The sequence below is a fragment of the Onychomys torridus genome, chromosome 23, assembly GCF_903995425.1.
Source record: "Onychomys torridus chromosome 23, mOncTor1.1, whole genome shotgun sequence".
In the NCBI taxonomy this organism is placed as follows: domain Eukaryota; kingdom Metazoa; phylum Chordata; class Mammalia; order Rodentia; family Cricetidae; genus Onychomys; species Onychomys torridus.
In genome coordinates this window covers 3994838-4006813 of record NC_050465.1, presented here as the reverse complement: position 1 = coordinate 4006813, position 11976 = coordinate 3994838, and positions in this window count along the sequence as shown.

The following is an 11976-nucleotide window of genomic DNA, read 5'->3' as shown; positions in this document are numbered from 1 at the left end:
TTATGAAATAGAAGTTTGTCTTAAATATAGAATTTAAGCCTGAGCATTAAGAGAGTGTGAGAGACATGTACAAGAAAGGCAGTCATGAACACGTGATAATAATCTCTGGCTTCTCATGAGACCACCTCAAATATAGCTGTGAAAAAGAAAAAATAAGCTGGATGTCTCAAGACTGGGAGAAATACCCCAAGTACTTAATATAGATGGTCTCACCTCTTTAAAATGCCTATCAGTACCATGTGTCAGCCTGCAACTGGCATGCTGAATCAGGTAGCTCTACCACCACAAACGCCAATGAGCAGAGACAGAAACTCAATCTTTCAGCTGTGTTTTATTTAGAGACCTGGCAATCTGAGAAATCAGTGGATTAACACCCTAAAAAAATCCTGCCTTCTAGCTCATCAGCCAGCAGATTATGTAGGGAGACTCAGGAGGCCGGAGAAACAGAGGCAGTCAGGCATCCTGAAGCTTGCTCGCTCTTGGCCCTCTGATCGAGTTATGTCTCTGAGACTTGTGATGTCCAGCTGTCATTATCATCCCTTTCACTCCTTCCTCATTCTCTGGGTGCCTGGGCTCAGGCCCTTCCCAAACTACTGAGTCTAGTTAATGGACGCTGATATCAATTTGTACTCCTCCAGGGGCATCTGGGATGGAGAAGGGTTGACTCAAAACCAACACACCATGAGCAGTATTGGTGCTGAGCTATTAATGTGTATGTGCTGACTCCAGCCTCCATTATGGAATCTAGCCTTCCCTCCATCTGCTTCCAGTACCTGGGGGAGAAAAGGAGAGTACTCGGTGAGATGGCCAGCCAACCCTTCCATTCTATGACCTTTCACGGAGCTGCAGACAGAAGGCCTAGAGTTAAGTCCTGTGTCTGGTTCCGCCTTCACTGTCAGCAAGCATGGCAACATGTGATGTCAGGGAGAGGGAAATGAGGAATGCAATGACCTCCATCTGAAGATGCTCTGCAGCCTTGATGCCTGCAGTAACTGTATCTGTTAACAGGTCAACCCCTCGGTGTGGTGCACCATGAGGTCACATGGCTTGATGCAGAACACAGCTCTCATCTCAAAGGGAGTAAACAGTTTATTCTGGAGACAAACACAAATGGCTAGTTCCCAGGAACACTGATTCCTGTTGCCCAAGTAACCACTCCGACATGGAAACGCCTCATGAAGGTTAAGTTACAGAATAGAAGAAAGACATAAATCAAAGGACTTTTAAAATACCTTAGTGGAGACGTCAGGTTGACAAGGTTACAGTGAAACAAAGCAACCTGCCCTGGGCCTCAGATGCTGTTTGAGGAGATACTTAGCTCTTGGATTGGTGGGAACTGGCCATCTGCTAACATCCTAAAATGGCTTACCCGACAGTTGCAAGGATGTCCGGTGGGACACAGAGGTGGGAAATCAGTGACAATCAGAGGCTGAAGACAGTCCAGGATAATATGGCTTTGATCCGAAACAGTCTAGCTCTCCGTAGCGATGGTATTCAGTCTTCAATAGCGGGGGGGGGGGGGGGGGGGGCATCGAAGTCAGCTCCTTATTTTATTTTGGGGTTTTTGCCAAATTCATGTTGTTGAACCACTCCATCAGAGACCAAATGTGAGTAGTGAGGTTCCAGAAAGCTACATTTTTTTTTAGCTTAAATTGTTTCATATACATTTTTTAATTAAAATATAATTATCTCACTTCCCCCTTCCCTTTCTACCTCCAGATCCTCCCATAACCCCTCCACTCTCAAACTGATGGCCTTTTCCTTTGGTTATTATTGTTACATAATGTGTTTGTATGCACAAAGACATAAGTGCAACCTGCTGAGTCCATTTTTGCTGTCTGTGTACATGTGGTTCCAGAACTGACCATTTTGTATTAATACCAATCAGGGGACTCATTCTGGAACTTACTGTATATCCAATGTTAGCCTCAGACTCATAATCCTCCTTTCTCTGCTTCCCAAATGCTGGACTTACAGCTGTTATCACTGAATCCAGCCTTATCCCCTTAGTCTAAATGCAGCCACATGGCTCCCATGGGCCAAGGACTGTACTGAACGCTCCCATCATCCCAGTTGCCCCATAGAACAGCCATGGCATGTCTCCTTGGGGCCAACAAGGAGGCTTCTCAGAGAGGCAGGTGCCTGGCTCCTCTTGTCAACTGTTACATTGTCTACTCCTAGTGTGAGAATTATTGGTAGAGACTCTCCCCAAGACCACCATTCCAGATATAGGAGACCCGAGCATGGAAGTAGAGCCTGTTATGTGAGCAAAGGCGAGGAAAACCTCAACAGAAGCCACAAAGAGCTTGTGTTCACTAAAACTTCTTACCTTGCCTTCTTCAGGCCAGCTCGCTGCCTCTGGCTCCACTCATCTCCAACTCCAGATCCTCTGCACAATGGTCTGACCCTCCCCTGCTCCTCTGCCTGCCCCACAGGCCTGACAGCCTCAGTGACAACCTCTGCTGTCATGATTTGCTCACTCTGTCAGAATCTTGAATTGTCATCCTCCTCAGACTGTGAGTCCTTGGGAGGCAGCAGAGACATGACTTATTACCAGTAATTAAGTAAATTAATTTTGGATGAATGAATAAATGAATTCAGATAATGGAACTGGAGTCTCCCGACATGCTTCATATCATATGAGATGCACTGGTACTCATCTAAACATTAAGTCTCTTTTTCTACAATACTTTTCTAAGCCTTAGGGGTAGTTCCATTTTAAAATGTGTCCCCTGTAAAAGCCAGCTAACATCATGGGAGAAATTAGTGCAGACATCTTACAAGGAATAGAATATAAAGACAGAGGAAGACAAATGTTAAAATTAGAAATAGAGAAAAGAGAACACACATGTACAGAGAGACACACAGAGACAGAGAGAGCAGAGAGACAATAAAGAGAGATGGCCACAGTGCGGATGTAGCTCATTTGGTAGAGGGTTTGCCTAGCACTCAGAAAACCCTGGGTCCACTTCCCAGCACCACATCAACCAGTCTTGATGGAATACTCCTGTGAGCCCAGGACTCAGGAGGTGGAGACAGAAGGATGAGGTTTTGTGATATTTAGCTATCTAGTGTATGTGAGGCCAGCCTAACCCACATGAGATAAGAGAGAGAGGGAGAAAGGGAGGGAAGAGTGTGGGGACTGTTTCTTGCTCTAGGTTAACACAAGTGGTCCAGGAATGGGGCTCTTGTCTGGAATGAAGAGCATCAGGGGCCTGCGCCTAAAGTACCCACATAGTTCACTTCCGTGCACCTTGCTACTGAACTCCAAACAATACAGAATAGTCAAAACCAATTAATTCATGTCAAGACCCAAGACAGGTTTGAGGCCTCTCATGCCTGTGACATGGATGCTGGAAGATACACAATCCAAGGTGAAGAACAGCTCATCCCTCACAGCTGGAGTTTCTGCAGGTTTTGCCATAGACATGAATAACATGCAAAGTTCCACATCCTATCCATGTCTGCAGCCAACTGTGTCACAGAACACTGACCTCAGAGCCCAAAGCATTTATCTAGCACACTGGCCTTTCTCCCTCCAGAATGGGTTATCATTAAATGGGAAAGCAAGCGTGCTATTCCCTTGTTCTGAAGGGGTATCATTCCTGTCTTCCAAAGCTATATTCATTACACAAAAATCCTTGATTAGTTAGACAGGAACATGGCATTGGGAACCAATGAATAACCATCTCCCGGTGATGGAGGTCATTCTTGTTGACTCAGGCACCAATGTGCTGGAGACACATGTGAGCAAGGCCCACCATAGCTCCTGACTGCTGAGCACCTGTAACAGAGGGGAGTGATTATTGACCTGTGACTTTCATAAGTGCAGGGAAAATGACAGCAGCAATGAAGACGCCCAAGAGCTAGTCAGTCACACTAAAGGGATGTTTCATAGAAGATTCTAGAAAGGTATAACAAGGGTGGACTTGAGATATATAACTCGAGATAGTTAGGAAAGGCTCCTTGGAGAAGCAAGTGTTGATATATGAACTGATATAGGATTGATACATAAAGGATGATTCAGAATGGATGAGAGAGAAAAGCAGGGCAAGAGAGTCCCAGACAGACAGACTAGAGGCAGTAGAGTTCCGGGGCAGGAACAAGCATGTCACCCCAGAGGCAGAGTCACACAGCTTGCCCAAGGTGGTTCCTCTGTATCACTCCAGAGTAATCCTTAATAGCATCCTGAGCCCTAGATAGAGTCACACAGTTTACCTGAGGCAATTCTGCTGTGTATCTGTTGCTCTGGTACGACAGTTCTCCACCTCAAAACTTCTTTGGAGGACAAACAACCCTTTCACAGGGGTCATCCAAGACCATTGGAAAACACAGCTATTTGCATTATGATTCATAACACTAGCAAAAGTACAGTTATGAAGTAGCAACAAAAGTAATGCTATGGTTGGGGGCCACCACAACATGAGAAACTGCATTGAGGCATCACAGCATTAGGAAGAGTGAGAGCCTCTGCAGTTTAGTGTAATCAGGAATAGCTTCCTGAGCCACATGGCTTGCCTAAGATAAGTCCGACGGATATCTGTTTTTATAGAGTAATCCTTAATAGCATCCCAAGCTCTCTTATCAGTATCTCATGAGAAACTGAGAGACTCAGAGTTCAGGGTGAGGCACAGAGTCCTGCATCAGATAAAGCTGGGAAAGTGAATAGGGATATGCCAAGCCACACTGAATCTTGACAACATCCCTGACCATGCATCCATCTCATGGCAACAGGAAGCTATTAAAGGGTCTTAAACATGAACACTGTCCAGTCAGATTTTGATTGGCCTTAACTATAGAGATGTGAGAGGGGCCAGGAATAAGAACCAGAGGCTGCTACCTGAGACTCTGTGTTACTTTTGTAAACAAGGCAGGCATCTGATGAGAGGGACTGGGACCCCTTCTCCTCCCTGCTGTGTGAGAGCAGGGGTCCTTGTTCTGCTATTCATCCATCTTTTGGGGTGGGGATGAAGGTGCTGCTGCTCACTTCAAGCCAAGGCAACAATCCAAGGTGAACACACTTAGATTTTAAAAGTATTGTCAGGTACAGGCTGGGGTACACACACACACACACACACACACACACACACACAGACAGAGAGAGAGAGAGAGAGAGAGAGAGAGAGAGAGAGAGAGAGAACAGTGAAGATGTCTCCATAAGCTAGCCAGTTGGTCAAAGCATTACAATCTAAACATAGTTCAGACAACCATCTGGGTAAGCTCACCCAGAGTTCATGTGGAAATCTAGGCTGGAGTTCAGGATTTGAGAACACATGCACACACAGAGAGTGGGGTCAGGTCCTTCCATGCCTCCTCCCATCTCAAACACATATTCTACTCCAGATCTAGCTAGCCAGGCCTCCTTCCCCCTGCCCACCTGACCTCCAACATCTATACATCCCCTCATTTTCCCACCAGCAGCACCTTCATCCCCACCCCCAAAGAGGGCTGAATAGCAGAGCAAGGACCCCTGCTCTCACATAGCAGGGGACAGGTAGGAAGAGGATTCCTGGTCTCTCTCATCTAACGTCTGCCTCCTTTACAAAAATAACTCAGAGAAACTCACAACCAAGAAGGAAGAAAGGATGGATGTTCTCACCAAAGGCTTTCTCCTTTTCCTCTATCCAGAGATAAAACACTAGTGTCCCAGAGAAGGGACAGCCTGAGTGATTATTTCATTCAAGGCCTCCTTTTTCTAATGAGGCAGCTCAAACCCCAGGAGGTGTCACAATCCAACCCACCAGAAGGGACCTTGCATCCCAGAGACCATGAAATATCAGGGAATTAATCTGGACCTTTCTAAGCCCCAGGCACACAGTGGGTGCTGGATCAAACTGATGGAAATGAACTCACCTCCCTCTCCAAGTTCAAGCCATGTGTACTTCAGCTCTGGTAATGAAAGCCTCCTGGCTTCTAATAGGCTGAGGAATTGTGCCACTTAATTACAGAAGGATCAGAAGAACAAACCTAAAAAAGAATGAATCCAGGATTTCAGAGCTGCAAGGCAGAGACTCTCAGGAGCAGGAGAGAAATTGTTTCCTGACCTGGAAATGGTCCACACTTGGAGCTTTGCAGCCTCTAGAGATGCCAAAGAACAGCAAGGGTCAGAGCCAGGAGCTCATCTGGGCTTTGACCTGGGCAGTGTGTGTGTGTGTGTGTGTGTGTGTGTGTGTGTGTGTGTGTGTGTGAAGGGCAGGGCTCTGCAGAGAACATGGGCTGTTGTTGTGGACTGCTGCCCTGAGGGTTCTCCATTAGGGTAGGCTTTCTGGGAACACTGAAGTCCCCTTCCCCTCTTTTCCCCATGCCACAAACTCCAGAATCTCATCATTTCCAGGTCAACAAGGGTGCTCATCTCAGAATAAAGCATGTAGACATTGCCTAATGCATCTGAAAGCTGACAGCTGACTGCCTGTGATGTGCATTTCCTATTTCCAAAAGGATACTGGAGAACTGCAGACTCAGAGTCAGGGTTCTCTAGAGTAACAACTTATAGAATGAATATATATGATTTATTAGAATAACACAATTATTTACAAGCTGTGGTCCAGCTAATCCAACAATGGCTGCCTATGAGTAGAAACCAAGAATCCAGTAGTTGTTCAGGCCACAAGTTTGGATGTCTCAGCTAGTTTTTAGTATACACCAGAATCCTGAAGAAGTGGACTTTAATGCCAGTGAAGGAATGGACTTGCTAGTGAGGCAAGGGCAAGCAGGCAAAGAGAGAAAGCTTCCTTCTTTCGTGTCTTTATATAGGCTTTCAGCAGAAGGTGTGGCCCACATTAGAGATGGGTTTTCCCAGCTCAAATGATCTGAATTAAATGTATGTCTTCCCATCTCAAAGACCTGCATTAGAAGTGGGTCTTCTCACTTCAAATGATTAAGCGAAAATCCCTCACAGGCGTGCTCAGCCAGTGTTGGGTTTTAGTTAGTTCCAGATATAGTCAAGTTGACAACCAAGAACAGCCATCATACAGAGCAAAATCAAGAAAGCCCCAGGGATATTGCACTTGGCAGTGGTTTTGTCTCTATAAGGAGACATCTCAGGGGCGGAAGCAGTAAGGCTGAAGACATGAGCCTTCTCTATCCATCTAAAAAGGGTGTTTGCTCTTTTATTCTTCACTCATGTAAGAAAAACTAGTGAGGCATTACAGGCATTGGTCAGCACTGAAGTAAAAGGAGAGGAGGAGAAAAGGGAAGGCTGGGAGAGGACCACAGCCAACAGGGACAGGAACATCTCATCCCTGAGGAACAAGAGATTGGGAAACACTGATTAATATTATTGTTGTAGTTGTTATTAGTAGTGGTAGATTTTACTTGAAAGCAGGTGGCCAAATGAGCATGTGGAACTTCTTAATCTCTTTTTTATTCTCTTATACAGTACATTAGGACTACAGCCTCTCCTCCCTCCACTCCCCATTTCTCCCCACACCTTCTCTCTACCCCAGATCCACTGCTCTTCCATTTCCCTTGAGAAAGGAACAGGCCTACCAGGAGCACCAACTAAACACAAGATAACAAGATGCAATAAGCTAAACACAAACCCTGCTGTCAAGGCTCGGATAGGCAACCCAGTGGGAGGAAAAGGGTCCCAAAAGCAGGCAAAGGAGTCACAGACACCCCGACTCTCACCTCTAGGGGTCCCACAAAAACTCAAGCTAAACAATCACAGCATGTATGCAGAGGACCTAATGCAGACCCAGAGCACATGGAATTTTACTTTTATTTACCTAAAATCATTACACACACTACTCCTGGTCTCCTGAGTTAAAAGTGCTATTGGGCTCTTTCTTAATGTAGAGGCCTGAAGTTTTGTTATTTCTAATATGCTAATGAAGCCTTCTGCTGCATGAAGAATGTATTCCGGGCTGAGGCTTATAAGATGGGCTTCAATAACCTCACAATTGGACAGTCTTCTTTCTGTGTCCTGTAGGACCCTCATGCCCTATACAGTTCCTTGAGCAGTTGCTTTTATTACCCCTGGAAAAACCACTCGACATGCAAAGGCTGACTGCCCAGGCTCACATCATGAAACATTTGCCCTGAACAAGAAAGTGCAAAGGCTACCAGTGACTTGTAAGCCCCAATAGCCAGTACAGCACACGGGTGGACTACACAGCATGCCAGAGGTGGCATTTGAGCCCAGGGGAGACAATAAGAGCTTGACTTCTCAACCACTGGCCACACTGTGTTCTGTGTTCTTCAACCCTTCCTTTTCAGTAAATTCCATTTTGCCCATCAAGGGTCCTGGATGTCTCCCTGCCTTCTTCCTCAGGGCTGGTTGGGAGCCTCCTCTCTGCTTCCACATCCCTTTTACTAAAGCCCCCACCATGGCTCAAGACTGAATGACAGCTGTGATGGACAGCCGTTCACTATGGATTCAGGGCTGTATCCAACCACAATAATGCAAACAACTCATGTACCAAATGCATGGATTAATATATAAATGAAAAAGTCCAGGTCTTTATCTTGTAAAAGCTCCTGATCCAGTGGAGAAAGAGACCTGGGATGGTGAGTTTTCTGTTTCCAGTTGATTGGTGTATTTGGGAGTGTCTTAGAGTGTACTGCAGAATAGGATTAGTGTGTGCATTGCTGTAATCAGTAGAGAGATTTCCTTCCCTGGGTTGGAAGGTATCATCCATCCCCAGAAGACCTGGACATAGCAGGAATGGGAAGAGGTTGCACTTCCTGACTAGTGAGCTGTGTCACCCACCTTTCCTGGCACCTGGACTTGGACTTGAACCCTCTTAGTCCTGGTTCATAAGACAGGACATGGAGTGGAACTGTAAATCACCACAGAAGGTGGATTGTGGGACTTCTTAGCATCCTGATAAACCCCATTCTGAAGACACCTTCCATTGGTTATAGAGAACCTTGCCATAGTAACCACAATACCACAAGACAGGCTGCCAGGGTTGTCATTAAATCTATAGACTGGCTTCCATCCTTCTGTGAGGAAGAACTGGTGGGCTGGGAACATGGGGAAATAGGGGTGCTTAGCTAGGGCTGGAAATATTTCAACCAGACAAGAAAAGAGAAGGAACAAGAGCCTGGAGGGCATCTCAGGGCATGCTGAGGAGCGGTGCCATTCAACCACACTGCCCTCTGGGCACCTGCAGTGTCCATACAGAATGAATCAGACAAACCAGCTGGGACAAGGCCTCTCCCTCAAACACTTCACAGCCCAACCTGGGGGCCTTCTAAAGAGACTATGTTGGAGACCAATAACCACAGAATCTCAACAAGGATGGCAGATGAGGAATGGGTTATAGGTCTGCCAAGGCCCTAAAGTTTTCATCTAACATGATGACCTGTGGGTACCTGAGTGGAGGAGTTGGGGGGCAGGGGCTCCACAGGACAGAAATGCCAGAGGCTGCTCAGTGAGCAGAGGCTCTCAAGGCAGGCTGTCTGGAGGCTGCGACCTTCAAGTTGGGCTCTGACAGAAGCCTAAGAGTTTGCCGGAGGGCAAGATGGTGAAGAGACTTTGGGCAAGAGGAACAGTAGAGAATGGCAGAGGTAAGGAATGCTAACATGAGTTAAAGTGCCATGCCGAGACCCCAGAACCTCCCGGCTACCTCATCAAATCCTCTCACCCCTCTGAGGAAAGGAGGCCATTCTATCAAGACATAGCGCTTGCATGATCTCCTCAGGCACAGAAGCTTCCAGTGAAGGCACCTTGTCCCATCACTGGGTGAGTCTCTACAGTTTCTTCTAGAAGATCTACTGAGGTGTGAAGCATAGGAGGAAAAATCCATGAGTAGTAAGCTCAACACTAGCAGTTTGATCTCCTTCCTGGGGGATGGAATACTTGAGTGACCAGTGCTCAGCTCCTGCTGGGGAGACATGAGGCTAAGCACAAGGGAAGAGGGCTCTTGGGCAACTACCATGACATTTATGCCCAGAGAGCTGCCTTGACATGAGATAGCCGTGGGATGTCACACAATGAGCCTACAGAGATAAGGCAGGGCTACCGAGTCCCCCAACACCCTGTATTAGGACTCGGCAGATCAGTCAGTGGGGAGTCACTGATTGCTTGAGAGAGGAGAAGGGAGGCTGCACTCTGAATCCTAGGAATACGTCTCTCACCATGATGGAGATACGGGACCTCACAGCCAGACAAAATGTGCTCCATATTCTAGAAGATTCTCTGTGACTGATTGACTACATTGTGTGTGTCATACATGTATGTATGTATAAACACAATGCTAGGAGTCAAACCCAGGACCTCATGCATATCGGACAAATGCTCTATCTTGAGTTTTAGGTCAGCCCAGATCTGTATACATCTTCTACAAAAGATTTGTACTGTTGCACAAATTTGAGGGGTCCTAAACATACTCCCCTCAACTCATTCCTCTAACTCATTCCTTTTTAGCTGCTCTCTCTTCTCACTGCACTCACAAACAAGATTCCCCAACGAATTCAAATGCCCCACCACTGCCTGATACCTAGCAGTGACTACCCATCATCCATCATGCATGTCCTGTCCCCACCTCATCCTGTTTCTTGAGGCAAACTCCAAAGTGCAAAGACCAGATGGTCTCCCTGAGGGGAGCTCAGAGGAAGCCAATCTCATTGCTACAGCAAGGCTGCATCCTGAGAGACCCATCCTCCCATCCTTGCCTCAGTCTCTCTGTGTTCGAACCCACCCTGCATTTAGTTAATATTCCACCTTTTGGTGTTGACTCTGTCTCAGACTCACTTCTTCTACCCCAAAGCTGTATAAAACAGTAGAAAGCAGAGCCTGCCAATTCCTCCCATTATTTGAAGCTGTTCTCTTCCCAATGAAGTGTTCACGGGAGAGACTTAAAACACATCCATGTATGCTGAGCGAGGGGGACTTGACAGACAAGACTTCTGGAGGAAAAAATGCAAACTGATCAAATGCACTGGTGTTGACAGTTGGTGTGGATGTTTTCACATAGCCCAGCTGGACCCCAACTACCTGAATTTCAGAGGTGTCTGATCAGAAAAATGGGGTAGGCTGCCAAACACTGAAATTTTTGTCTTCAGGAGAATAATGTCCCATATCCTCATGCTTGGAGCAGAAGGGTAAAGAAAGATGCCCAGTTCCAGCACAGACCGAGGGCCTGACTTCTGAGCAGCTTGTTTTTAAGACAGAGGCTGTAGGCAGCAACCGGTCTCCATGACAACCACATGCTCAGTCTCCTGCAGACCACAAAGAAGCAGGTGGGGAAGATGCAATTCCCTGATTCCTCGTGGAAAATAAAAAACTTGTACCTTTGGAGAGGAAGGACTCAGGAACACTAGCAGGGACTTAACTATACCAAGCAACCCTCGTCCCACACTGGGCACAGGTGGCTCTATTGTGGAGTGAGGTTGTAGATGAAAGACTCTGTGTTAGGCCAGGGTAATCTGCCAGCCTGCTGAGAAGCCTGTATCTAGACCCCTGTAATCTCACAAAGCACAGGGAACACAATGGGGTACCTCTGGGTCAGTAGCTGGAGACCCTTAGGTTGCAGATAGGTGCCTAAGCAAAACCCGCTGTGGTGGTTTTGAACAGTTGATTCGCAGCTGGTGATGTTGTTTGGGGAGGTTCAGGAGGTGTGGTCCTGCCGGAGAAATTACAGGCGGCTTTGAGATTAAAATGCCCTTGCCACTTCTACCACTTCTAGCTTGCTCTTCTCTGGTTTGTGTGTGTGTGTGTGTGTGTGTGTGTGTGTGTGTGTGTGTGTGTGTGTGTGTAAGGTTTAAGATGTGAGCTCTTGGCTTTCTGCTCCTGTCACCATGCCCACAGCAAGTTACTGTTGATCATGGTGCTTCAGCACAGCAATGGAAAAGGGAAAAGTGGTTAATACATTTACCGAACATGCACCACAGGATCGAAATCTCTTGATGCTTCTCCCGCACCCAGAGTGGTCCAGTTATCCGCCCTGAAACTCTGAACCAAATCCCTTTAGGAGCAACTGTAACTTGGTGAGTGACTTTTATTCTCCACTCTCACTAGAATGACACACA